This window comes from Oncorhynchus clarkii, chromosome 7, assembly GCF_045791955.1.
Source record: "Oncorhynchus clarkii lewisi isolate Uvic-CL-2024 chromosome 7, UVic_Ocla_1.0, whole genome shotgun sequence".
Classification (NCBI taxonomy): Eukaryota; Metazoa; Chordata; class Actinopteri; order Salmoniformes; family Salmonidae; genus Oncorhynchus; species Oncorhynchus clarkii.
In genome coordinates this window covers 58647126-58660839 of record NC_092153.1, presented here as the reverse complement: position 1 = coordinate 58660839, position 13714 = coordinate 58647126, and the positions used below count along the sequence as shown (strand labels likewise).

Here is a 13714-nt window from a genome sequence, read left to right as displayed (position 1 = left end):
GGACTGAAACCCAGAATCTCTAGTGGCTTAGGCCATTGGTTCTCAAACCTGGTCCTATTTGCATTCCCCCCTCTTTTACACTGCTGCTACTCTCTGTTATTAATAATTCTACCTACATATACTTATTACCTCAATTACCTCGACTAACCGGTGCCCCCGCACATTCACTAACCGGTACCCCCTGCATATAGCTGCACTATTGTTATTTTACTGCTGCTCTTTAATTATTTGTTACTTTTATTTCTTATTTTATTTTAAGGATTTTTTTAAACATATATTTCTTAAACTGCATTGTTGGTTAGGGCCTGTATGTCACGTTCTGACCTTAGTTATTTTGTTATGGCTTTGTTTAGTATGGTCAGGGCGTGAGTTGGGTGGGTTGTCTATGTTCCTTTTTCTATGATTTGGGATTTCTGTGTTTGGCCTGGTATGGTTCTCAATCAGAGGCAGCTGTCAATCGTTGTCCCTGATTGAGAACCATACTTAGGTAGCCTGGTTTCACTTTTAGTTGTGGGTGATTATTTTCCGTGTTAGTATTTGTGCCACACGGGACTGTTTCGTTTGTTTCACTTTGTTATTTTGTAGTGTTCAGTTATACATATTAAAATGGACACTTATCACTTACCATGGACATTTACTCCTCATCAGAGGAGGAGGAGGCCAATCGTTACAGTATCACCCACCACCAAAGGACCAAGCAGCGTGGTAACAGGCAGCAGCAGCGATCTCCAGAGTCCTGGACATGGGAGGGGATCCTGGATGGCAAGGGACCCTGGGTACAGCCGGGAGAGTATCGCCGCCCCCAAGGCAGAGCTGGAGGCAGCGAAAGCCGAGAGGCGGTGGTATGAGGAGGCAGCACAGCAGCGCGGTTGGAAGCCCGATAGGCGGACCCAAAAATGTATTGGGGGAGGGCACACGGGGAGTGTGGCGAAGTCAGGTAGGAGACCTGCGCCAACTCTCCATGCTTACCGTGGAGAGAGAGGGACCGGGCCGGCACCGTGTTATGCCGTAAGGCGCACGGTGTCCCCGGTGCGCAGGCATAGCCCGGTGCGGTACATAGCAGCGCGTCGTATCGGCCGGGCTAGAGTGGGCATCGAGCCAGGTGCCATGAAGCCGGCTCAGTGCATCTGGTCTCCAGTGCGTCTCCTCGGGCCGGGGTACATGGCACCAGCCCTACGCATGGTGTCCCCGGTTCGCCAGCACAGCCCAGTGCGGGCTATTCCACCTCGCCGCACTGGCCTGGCTACGGGGAGCATTCATCCAGGTAGGGTTGGGCAGGCTCGGTGCTCGAGACCTCCTGTGTGCCTTCACGGTCCGGTCTATCCGATGTCACCTCCACGCACCAGCCCTCCGGTGGCAGCCCCCCGCACCCGGCTGTCTCTCAGTCTCCTCACTACAGGTGCTCCCAGTGCTCCCAGTCCAGTGCTGCCAGTCTTCCTCCTGCCCAGCGCTGCCAGAGTCTTATTCCTGCCCAGCGCTGCCAGAGTCTTATTCCTGCCCAGCGCTGCCGGAGTCTCCCGTCTGCCCTGCGCTGCCGGAGTCTCCCGTCTGCCCTGAGCTGCCGGAGTCTCCCGTCTGCCCTGAGCTGCCGGAGTCTCCCGTCTGCCCCGCGCTGAAGGAGTCTCCCGTCTGCCCCGCGCTGAAGGAGTCTCCCGTCTGCCCCGCGCTGAAGGAGTCTCCCGTCTGCCCCGCGCTGCCGGAGCCGCCCGTCTGCCCCGCGCTGCCGGAGCCGCCCGTCTGCCCCGCGCTGCCGGAGCCGCCCGTCTGCCCCGAGCTGCCGGAGCCGCCCGTCTGCCCCGAGCTGCCGGAGCCGCCCGTCTGCCCCGAGCTGCCGGAGCCGCCCGTCTGCCCCGCGCTGCCGGAGCCTCCAGTCTGCCCCGCGCTGCCGGAGCCTCCAGTCTGCCCCGAGCTGCCGGAGCCTCCCGTCTGCCCCGAGCTGCCGGAGCCTCCCGTCTGCCCCGAGCTGCCGGAGCCTCCCGTCTGCCCCGAGCTGCCGGAGTCTCCCGTCTGCCCCGAGCTGCCGGAGTCTCCCGTCTGCCCCGAGCTGCCGGAGTCTCCCGTCTGCCCCGAGCTGCCGGAGTCTCCCGTCTGCCCCGAGCTGCCGGAGTCTCCCGTCTGCCCCGAGCTGCCGGAGTCTCCCGTCTGCCCCGAGCTGCCGGAGTCTCCCGTCTGCCCCGAGCTGCCGGAGTCTCCCGTCTGCCCCGCGCTGAAGGAGTCTCCCGTCTGCCCCGCGCTGCCGGAGTCTCCCGTCTGCCCCGAGCTGCCGGAGTCTCCCGTCTGCCCCGCGCTGAAGGAGTCTCCCGTCTGCCCCGCGCTGAAGGAGTCTCCCGTCTGCCCCGCGCTGAAGGAGTCTCCCGTCTGCCCTGCGCTGCCGGAGCCGCCCGTCCTATGCAATATCAACTCTACCCTGTCAATTAAAAGTTGCTTCATATGTTTGGGGTGGGAGGTAGCCTAGTGGTTAGAGCATTGGGCCAGTAACCAAAAGGTTGTTAGATTGAATCCTCGAGCTGACAAGGTAAAAATCTGTTGTTCTGCCCCTGACGGCGGCCATTGTAAATAAGAATTTGATCTTACCTTAATTGCCTAGTTAAATAACATGTTTTATTTGCCTGTCAAAAGTAATCTGATTACGTACTTCTTGGCAATACAATCTCACATTGATCTTACTCTGATAGGTTTAGGAATACCCATCACAAAGAGTATATATGAACACATCGATTTCGGGGGTTTCACAAAAAGCCCTTTCCCACAGATTGGAACTTTCTTAGCAGGGCACTTGCATTACATTTGGGCTCATATTGCAAAAATATCATAATGTACGGTATTTGGGATAACAATTGCCACATTAATATTTTCAAATGATTTATTAGGTATTTTGACAAAAACATTATTGACAATTAGTGAAAACGGATTTGTTTACTGCATTTGTGGGGGGATTCTCGCATAGCTTCCGTTATTTGTCACATCACCTAACACCCTAGTAGTAGCTAGTTGTGTTTTGAACTATTTGTAGGCCTTTCAACAATACATGTTTAAAAAAAATGTTGCCTCCCTGCAGTTTATTTGTAAGTCTGGCTCTAGCTGTTCAGCAGTGAAACATGGAAGCTGACCTTTATACCTTACTCTGGAGCTAAATGTGTAGGAAAGCTATGTGTGTGGTAGCTACCCCCTGAATGGCTAGATGCAATGCACCCTTCTTCGGACATGTGATTTTCTAGGAATGTATTACCTGAATATGTAATGTGAATAATGTTACCCAGTGTGTTTATGTTCTAAGGCCTGGCCGCAGTGAGCGTAGTGGGAGGTCAGAGTCAGACCGGTGGCGAGATGACCCTGAGTGGAATGAAAGACTGGACAGAGACCCAGAGTGAGATTATGACCATAGCTGGAGTGATGAGAGACACTGACCGATATGATGAGTGCAGAGATAGAGACAACCCTAAGGTGAGGAATCATCTAGTTCCATTCATGGAGATTTTATTGACTTGGGCATGCATTCATTTAAAAAAAACATAACCACTGCAGTGGGCTGTTTTCCATGAAGAGTTGTTGTCGTTCCCCTATGTAGTCTTGCATGCCCTCTTCAGTTGACAACTGTTCTTCTTGCAGAGAGGGCAAACGCGGCACAACGGTGACAGGTCTGAAGATGGCCATCTGTCTGATGACGATTATCAACAGCAAGATCAAACGGCAAGATCAAACAAGCTAAGTGTCAGTATAGAGACAAAGTAGAGTCACAATTCAACGGCTCAGACACAAGAGGTATGTGGCAGGGTCTACAGTCAATCTCGGATTACAAAAAGAAAACCAGCCTCGTCGCGGACCAGGATGTCTTGCCCCCAGACAGACGAAATCACTTTTTTTGCTCGCTTTGAGGACAATACAGTGCCACTGACACGGCCCGCTACCAAAACCTGCGGGCTCTCCTTCACTGCAGCCGACGTGAGTAAAAGATTTAAACGTGTTAACCCTCGCAAGGCTGCAGGCCCAGACGGCATCCCCAGCCGTGTCCTCAGAGCATGCGCAGACCAGCTGGCTGGTGTGTTTACGGACATATTCAATCAATCCTTATCCCAGTTTGCTGTTCCCACATGCTTCAAGAGGGCCACCATTGTTCCTGTTCCCAAGAAAGCTAAGGTAACTGAGCTAAACGACTACCGCCCCGTAGCACTCACTTCCGTCATCATGAAGCGCTTTGAGAGACTAGTCAAGCACCATATCACCTCCACCCTAGACCCACTCCCATTTGCTTACCGCCCCAATAGGTCCACAGACGACGCAACCACACTGCACACTGCCCTAACCCATGTGGACAAGAGGAATACCTACAGTATGTGAGAATGCTGTTCATCGACTACAGCTCAGCATTTTAACACCATAGTACCCTCCAAACTCGGGTCCCCGGGTCTCGACCCCGCCCTGTGCAACTGGGTGCTGGACTTCCTGACGGGCCGCCTCCAGGTGGTGAGGGTAGGTAACAACATCTCCACCACGCTGATCCTCAACACTGGGGCCCCACAAGGATGCGTTCTGAGCCCTCTCCTGTACTCCCTGTTCACCCACGACTGCATGGCCATGCACGCCTCCAACTCAATCATCAAGTTTGCAGACGACACTACAGTGGTAGGGTTGATTACCAACAACAACGAGACGGCCTACATGGAGGAGGTGAGGGCCCTCGGAGTGTGGTGTCAGGAAAATAACCTCACACTCAACGTCAACAAAAGAGATGATTGTGGACTTCAGGAAACAGCAGAGGGAGCACTCCCCTATCCACATCGACGGGACAGTAGTGGAGAGGGTAGTAAGTTTTAAGTTCCTCTGCGTACACGTCACGGACAAACTGAATTGGTCCACCCACACAGACAGCGTTGTGAAGAAGGCGCAGCAGTGCCTCTTCAACCTCAGGAGGCTGAAGAAATTCGACTTGTCTCCAAAAGCACTCACAAACTTCTACAGATGCACAATCGAGAGCATCCTGTTTGGCTATATCACCGCCTGGTACGGCAACTGCTCCGCCGCCAACCGTAAGGCTCTCCAGAGGGTAGTGAGGTCTGCACAACGCATCACCGGGGGCAAACTACCTGCCCTCCAGGACACCTACACCACCCGATGTTACAGGAAGGCCATAAAGATCATCAAGGACAACAACCACCCGAGCCACTGCCTGTTCCCCCTGCTATCATCCAGAAGGCGAGGTCAGTACAGGTGCATCAAAGCAGGGACCGAGAGACTGAAAAACAGCTTCTATCTCAAGGCCATCAGACTGTTAAACAGCCACCACTAACATTGAGTGGCTGCTGCTAACATACTGACTCAACGCCAGCCACTTTAATAATGGAAATTGGTGTAAAAAATGTATCACTAGCCACTTTAAACAATGCCACTTAATATAATGTTTACATACCCCACAATACTCATCTCATATGTATATACTGTACTTTATACCATCTACTGCATCTTGTCTATGCCGTGCTGTACCATCACTCATTCATATATCTTTATGTGCATATTCTTTATCCCTTTACACTTGTGTGTATATGGTAGTAGTTGTGGAATTGTTAGGTTAGATTACCCGTTGGTTATTACTGCATTGTCGGAACTAGAAGCACAAGCATTTCGCTACACTCGCATTAACATCTGCTAACCATGTGTATGTGACAAATACATTTGATTTGATTTTGATTTGATAACAAGATGGAGCAGGGGAGGAGGAAAGCAAGGCCATCATGCTCAGAGGCCTGTCCCTCCAGATCAAAGAGGAAGATGTAGGTCATCTATATTCCTAACCACACGTTGATTTAACTACTCATAATACATGCTTCAAAGAGCTGCCATATGCTGTATTGATGTGTAAAATAAGAAACATACATTGTGGACTGTGACCTCTCTTGAATATGGTGAACTATGGCCCACTGAAAGTCCCCCTCCTTTGTTTCAGATCTGAGCTGCTCTTGAGCAGCTGCAGGGATCCCAGCCTGTGGATATCCGGCTGATGAAGAAGAGGACATGTGGAGTTGTTGTCTGGAGTCTCCGATTCATTGGGCTCCAAATGCACCACCACCCTACACACGCCACCATGTCTACGATATCAATCATATTTGCCATAGCAAAGGAATCTTCATCACACCTAAACTAGTGGGTCTTTTGTTTTGTGGATTGTTTTTATTTATGTATGTTAGATGAGATTGTAAGACCAGGTGATGGTGTGAACTTGTCCCTGTTTGTTAAAACATTTTACATCACATTTTATCTTGAGTGGCAATAATTCAAGTGTGGTCCAAGCACTGTCATCTACCCTCTTCAAAATAAATATCCCACTGTTTCACTTGTAATGAGTTGTGGAGCAGACTGTGACAGAGTTTGAATGTTATGCCAAAGCACTCTGACTAACACAACTCCCATCTATATTTGAATGCTGTCTCTAGGTATAAGCAGAGGTTTCGCCTTCGTGGAGTTTATTCACTTGCAAGATGCTACCTGATGGATAGAGACCAATCAGGTTGCTTTAACAATCGTCAAGTCTAGATTTTGTCTTGGAGATCAGAGCCCAAAATAACAAAGAATTTACTTCAGAGACTGACCTTTGATATATTTGCTGTATAAGTGACCATTTGCTGAGAGCTGAGGGTCCTATATACAGTGCATTCGGAAAGTATTCAGACCGCTTCCTTCTTCCAGATTCTGTTACGTTACAGCCTTATTCTAAAATTGGTTAAATAGTTTTTTTCACCCCTCATCAATCTACACACAAATACCCCATGATGACAAAACGAAAACAGGTTTTTAGAAATATATTAAAAATAATTATTATTCAAACCCTTTGCTATGGGACTTGAAATTGAGCTCAGGTGTATCCTGTTTCCACTGATCATCCTTGAGATGTTTCTACAACTTGACTGGAGTCCACCTGTGGTAAATTAAATTGATTGGACATGATTTGGAAAGGCACACACCTGTCTATATAAGATGCCACAGTTGGCAGTGCATGTCAGAACAAAAAACAAGCCATGATGTCGAAGGAATTGTCAGTAGAGCTCTGGGGAAGGTTACCAAAACATTCCTGCATCATTGAAGGTCTCCAAGAACACAGTGGCCTCAATCATTCTTAAATGGAAGAAGTTTGTAACCACCAAGACTCTTCCTAGAGCTGGCCGTCCGGACAAACTGAGCAATCAGGAGGTGACCAAGACCCGAATGGTCACTCTGACAGAGCTCCAGAGTTTCTCTGTGGAGATGGGAGATCCCTCCAGAAGGACAACCATCTCTGCAGCACTCCACCAATCAGGCCTTTATGGTAGTGGCCAGACGGAAGCCACTCCTCAGTAAAAGGCACATGACAGCCCACTTGGAGTTTGCTAAAAGGCACCTAAAGGACTCAGACCATGAGAAACAAGATTCTCTGGTCTGATGAAACCAAGATTGAACTCTTTGGCCTGAATGCCAAGCGTCACGTCTAGAGGAAACCTGGCACCATCCCTACTGTGAAGCATGGTTGTGGCAGCATCATGCTGTGGGCATGTTTTTCAGTGGCAGGGACTGAGAGACTAGTCAGGATCGAGGGAAAGATGAACGGAGCAAAGTACAGAGAGATCCTTGATGAAAACCTGCCCCAGAGCGCTCAGGACTTCAGACTGGAGCGAAGGTTCACCTTCCAACAGGATAATGACACAAAGCACACAGCCAAGACAACGCAGGAGTGGCTTTGGGACAAGTCTCGGAATGTCCTCGAGTGGTACAGCCAGAGCCCGGACTTGAACCCGACCCCTGGAGAGACCTAAAAATAGCTGTGCAGTGACTCTCCCCATCCAACCTGACAGAGCTTGAGAGGATCTGCAGAGAAAAATGGGAGAAACTCTCCTAATACAGGTGTGCCAAGCTGGTAACACCATACTCAAGAAGACTCGAGGCTGTAATCACTGCCCAAGGTGCTTCAACAAAGTACTGAGTAACTAACGCTGCAGATAGCAATACTGGGTGATTTGAAAAGTCCTAGCCAATCAATCAATAATATAATAATTATTTTCGCAAAAACTTTTCTTTAATTTACAATCTGTAGATGCTATGAGAATAGAAAGGTTCAGTACTTTTGTGAAGCATCACAGCATGTTTGAAAAATATATGGCAAATTGAAATCCAAAATGGATGGTGTTAAGATATAGATGGGAGGGGTTGAATGGAGCTGAAGGGTGGGACTAATAACAAGATAACCAATGTAAAACATAAGGTGTCTGTAAAAAGGTATATAGATTCAGAGATTTTGTGTAATAGCACAGTTACAAATATAAATCAAACTGGATGGACATCAGAAGTAGAGGAAGGACTAAAAACAAACCAAATATAACTATTATAAAATAGATTGTGTCTGTAAAATGTGTTTAATATGTATAAACTGAAGGTAGAAGCGTAAGTGTTATTGTTTATTAGTTTACTCCAATTGGGGGAGGGGTAGTAGGTTTGCGGGGAATAATAAAGGTATATTCTAAAAAGAAGTATGGATATGTATCTATGTATGTGTATACAGTGGGGCAAAAAAGTATTTAGTCAGCCATCAATTGTGCAAGTTCTCCCACTTAAAAAGATGAGAGAGTCCTGTAATTTTCATCATAGGTACACTTCAACTATGACAGACAAAATTAGAAAAAAAAATCCAGAAAATCACATTGTAGGATTTTTTTATTAATTTATTTACAAATTATGGTGGAAAATAAGTATTTGGTCAATAACAATAGTTTATCTCAATACTTAGTTATATACCCTTTGTTGGCAATGACAGAGGTCAAACGTTTTCTGTAAGTCTTCACAAGGTTTTCACACACTGTTGCTGGTATTTTGGCCCATTCCTCCATGTAGATCTCCTCTAGAGCAATGATGTTTTGGGGCTGTTGCTGGGCAACACGGACTTTTAACTCCCTCCAAAGATTTTCTATGGGGTTGAGATCTGGAGACTGGCTAGGCCACTCCAGGACCTTGAAATGCTTCTTAAGAAGCCACTCCTTCGTTGCCCGGGTGGTGTGTCTGGGATCATTGTCATGCTGAAAGACCAGCCACGTTTCATCTTCAATGCCCTTGCTGATGGTAGGCTTTGTTACTTTGGTCCCAGCTCTCTGCAGGTCATTCACTAGGTCCCCCCCCCCCCCCCCCCCCCCCCCGTTCTTGTGATCATTTTGACCCCACGGGGTGAGATCTTGCGTGGAGCCCCAGATCAAGGGAGATTATCAATGGTCTTCTATGTCTTCCATTTCCTAATAATTGCTCCCACAGTTGATTTCTTCAAACCAAGCTGCTTACCTATTGCAGATTCAGTCTTCCCAGCCTGGTGCAGGTCTACAATTTTGTTTCTGGTGTCCTTTGTCAGCTCTTTGGTCTTGGCCATAGTGGAGTTTGGAGTGTGACTGTTTGAGGTTGTGGACAGGTGTCTTTTATACTGATAACAAGTTCAAACAGATGCCATTAATACAGGTAACGAGTGGAGGACAGAGGAGCCTCTTAAAGAAGAAGTTACAGGTCTGTGAGAGCCAGAAATCTTGCTTGTTTGTTGGAGACCAAATACTTATTTTCCACCATAATTTGCACCTATGATGAAAATTACAAGCCTCTCATCTTTTTAAGTGGGAGAACTTGCACAATTGGTGGCTGACTAAATACTTTTTTGCCCCACTGTATGTAAGAATGTGTCTGTATATGTATGTTTGTATGTATATGGATATATATATATATATATGTAAGAATGATAGCACGTGATAGCTGATTTGAGTGTCCCGGATTTACATTGACTAGTTATTGAGTCCAGTCTTTGTTCTTGCTCTTGGAGACTGAATATTAGGAGGTAAGAATCCATTTAGAGCCATGTCTACTACACAGTCCATCTTAACACTACAACTAGTGACTCAGACTGTCTGATCGATATGGTGGACTTAACATGGTGTGTGTATCTTATTAATGGCAGCTACACCAAGAGTAAAGGCCCTGAAGCAGGTGTCCCAGACCACACAGGTCTAAAAGCATCACCTCAGCCAGCCTGCCATACAAATAGGGCTTAATGGCTCACAATATTCATGCTGCTTGTTATGAACATGCTGCTCAGTCTATATGATGTGCATGAAATACTGTGTGTTGTCACAATAATAATGAGTGCAGCAAGTTGAACATTTGGTGGTGGTGTTTTCCCACCAACAAATGCACCAAATAGTTTGGCAGATTGACGTAGCAGCACAGGCTGCCAGTTCCAGTGTTGATACCTCTTCACTTAAAACAGCAGCCACCTTGGCAACCCTCACTGGAGTTGCCTCTTTCACTTCACTGATAGCTCATCTGGTAAGATGGGAATCCATATTGGATTTCCCTATTATGTTTGAACGTCATTTACAATACATTGAATACCCAGAGATTCAATACACATTTTTTGTTGTTGTTTTAAACTAGTTGTTCCTAACACCTCCGCTTACCAATACAATGAGTCATCTGGGTACTACTTCAATCCACAGACAGCTCTGTACTATGACCCTAACAGACTTCTGCTTTATCAGAAAATGGATAATGAATAATATATCATATATTATGTATATCTTTCTCCCTGTAGTACTACTACAACTCCCAGACCCAACAGTACCTATTCTGGAACAGTGAGACACAGACCTACATCCCTGCAGCAGCAGAAACCACACAACAGCTGCAGATTTCATTTGAGAACAGGCCTCTTCAGAAGCCTCATCAAGCAAATAATCACAGGAGAAAAAGGACAAGCCCAAGAGCAAGTCTGCCCAGCAGGTAACAGACAGACAGACAGACAGACAGCGACACCCCCTACAGACAGAGGGAAGTCCCATACTGAAGCACTAGTGCCTATAGTGAGCTACAGTAATAATAAGTGTTCTCTACCATCTCAGATAGCTAAAGACATTGAGCGCTGGGCCAATAGACTGAACAAGCAGGAGGAGAGCTTCAAGAGCAGCTTCCAGGGCCTGGGGCAGGACAGGGATGAGGACAGGAGAGAGGCTTCAGCTGCCAATACAGGCTTCTCCACTTTCTTTGAGAAAAAGTGACTTATGATTATAACCCTTATGTCAAAGTGCAGCAGTTCCTGGATCAGTGAAGGATGATGACCTGTTTGATACGATGATGAGTGTGTCAGTGATGTCAATTAGCTGTTGTGTGTTTTGCTCCTCAAGCCTGGTTGAGGGTTTGAGACCCACCTTGCGGTCTCAAACCCATGGTGGAGGGTTTGAGACCCCAGCCAAGGTAAGGATGAGGCTTAAGGTGTCAGCATGACTCCCTTAAAAGACCTTCACTTGAAAAATGAGAAAAAAGTTGCAATAGTACTGTTCATCTGTTTTGAAACACTGTAGCCAGTATACACTTCCTTAAAATAGTCCGAATTAATTTAAGATATTTCAAGAAATCTGTCATAATTTTTTACGTTTTTGCAGAGATCTTAGTCACGCAATCTTACATCTAACTAAGATGTTTTGTGCAGTATTTCTCAATTACAAAATGTGCATGAAAACGAGTCGTCTCTCCTTGAATGACAACAATAACTTTATTGAAGAACCCTACTGTTGACCAATCACTGACGAAGGGGCGTAGAATGCGGCTTGGAACTTCGACTTGCCTCCAGAACATTTTTTGTGTGCCCGAACAGCCGAAAAATTCCTAACCGAAGTCCAAAAACGTCACAAAATGTCATCATAATATATTTACAAACTCTTCTGAGCTGTTTCGGCTGGGAAGCATGCGGACGCCTTTAGATGACAATGAAGCGTTTTAGGATGCAAACAAATATATTTGCAGTTTGGATTAGGAGTGTTTTTAGCTCCTTGGAGGCCATCTTGTTTTGAGATTTCTTGTCACTGTATCTAGCCCTATTGGAATGCCCGGCCCTCGATTCTCCAGTGGCTTGTGTACTGTAGCATGGTTCTCACTTAGTAGTAACATGTTTGTGTGTGTATTGCAGAGTAGCCTGGTGGCATTTTACAGTGGGGACAGTGACCCAGAGGAGGCAGCAGACCCAGATCAGGTGGTTGGAGGTGATGAGCGGTCAGACAGGCCAACTTCCTCCAGTCTGTCAGCCTATCTGCTCTGTCTCAGGCAGTTCCCTAGCGAAGACGCCCTGCTGCGGCACCAACAGCTTCAGACCTGCAGGATGGCAAGCAGCAGGATGACACTTTAATCTCTATGAGTCTGGGTGGAAATATTTTGGGTTATTTTTAGCGCTGCCATCTGCTCAGGGTGTGCAATTGTCCTTTAGCATAAACAAGGTGAGAACATACATTCTGTTGCACTTTCATGCCAAGACTAGTCGTGCCTTTTAAATGTGTGAATTGCATAGTTCCCGGGGGGAATTAACCTTTTTATTCTGTTAATCGTTTTAGCAAAACTTGGACATTCACAGACGATCCAAACTATTGGAAGCCGAGCTGGAGGAGTTGGAGAGAAAATATATAGAGGTAGGCTCTACTCTTTGAAGATTTCTACCATTCACAGGGAGACTTTTAGAAAGTTGAGATATTCAATGACACCTCTGAGTTGTATCATGTTGATATTATTCTTTGATTCTCTGTGTTGCTGAAATACAGAGACAGAGCAGCTGAAAGAAGTGATAAGAATGGTGTTCCTGAACCACCAGCGCCCAAGAAGAAGAAATTCTATCAGCCTCCTGTTCCCCCCTATCTCAAAAGCAGGGGGTCTCATATTCCCCTAACGTATGTTATTGTCCAACTATAGCCTTGATCAATTCAAGTTAACAGAACTAACAAATGAATTACATTTGATTAATATAATTTGATTAATTCCCATCTCTCTCAACCACCTGACACATAGGAACTATGAGCAGCCCACCAAAGACGGTCTGACTAATGACAACATTGGGAACAAGATGCTGCAGGCAATGAGCTGGCAAGAAGGTAAGGGCCAGGGCCGCAACCAACCGTGCATCACTGTCAGACAAAACTAGAAACTATAGAGGCCTTTTCACCTGCAAAGATGGCTTGAAGTTTCATGTCCCTGGGCTGTTTCCTGGCAGACGGGGTTGGTGTGTGAAGGTGTGTTGAGTTTGTATATGTGTGGCCAATTAGCAGGTGTACCTGAGGGGTGCCTAATCCCAATCTGTCTATTTTAATAGGCATCTTCTTGCCCTCTCCCCACAGGCATCATTACGGACCAAGGGCACACGCCTGGGCATCAAGGGAAGCAACTACGAACTCTACGCATCGGACACCTACAAGGACACCGTGCTCAAGGCCATCTTTGCACGTTTCATAGAGCTTGCGTGAACAGGGACTCCTTCCTCACCCCTACACCCTTGTTACCCCATTATCCACACCACTGTGAAAATTAGAAGAACAAGAGGAGCATGTACATTTGTTATTTAAGTGTTTTGTTTGGTTTACTTTATTTGTTCTTCCTTTCTGTGACCATGTACAACAGCTACAAATAATTAAGATATCAGGCATTCTATTAACCACAGGCCAAGCTAGTTCTTGTCCATTTCGTGTATTTTTTTCCCTTCCATATATACTGAACAAAATATAAATGCAACACGTATTGTTGGTCCCATATTTCATGAGCTGAAATAAATGATCCCAGAAATTTTTCACATGCATTTCTCTAAAATGTGGTGCACAAATTTGTTTACATCCCTGTTAGTGAGCATTTATCTTTTGCCAAGATAACCCATCCACCTGACAAGTGTGGCATATCAGGAAGCTGATTAAAC

At 46.7% G+C, this 13714-nt stretch overlaps 1 pseudogene; it reads left to right on the top strand.

Moving 5' to 3' along the window:
- The first annotated feature begins 1326 nt into the window (after positions 1 to 1326).
- LOC139412635 (RNA-binding protein 5-like) lies at positions 1327 to 13271 on the top strand (annotated as a pseudogene).
- Positions 13272 to 13714: the final 443 nt, after the last annotated feature.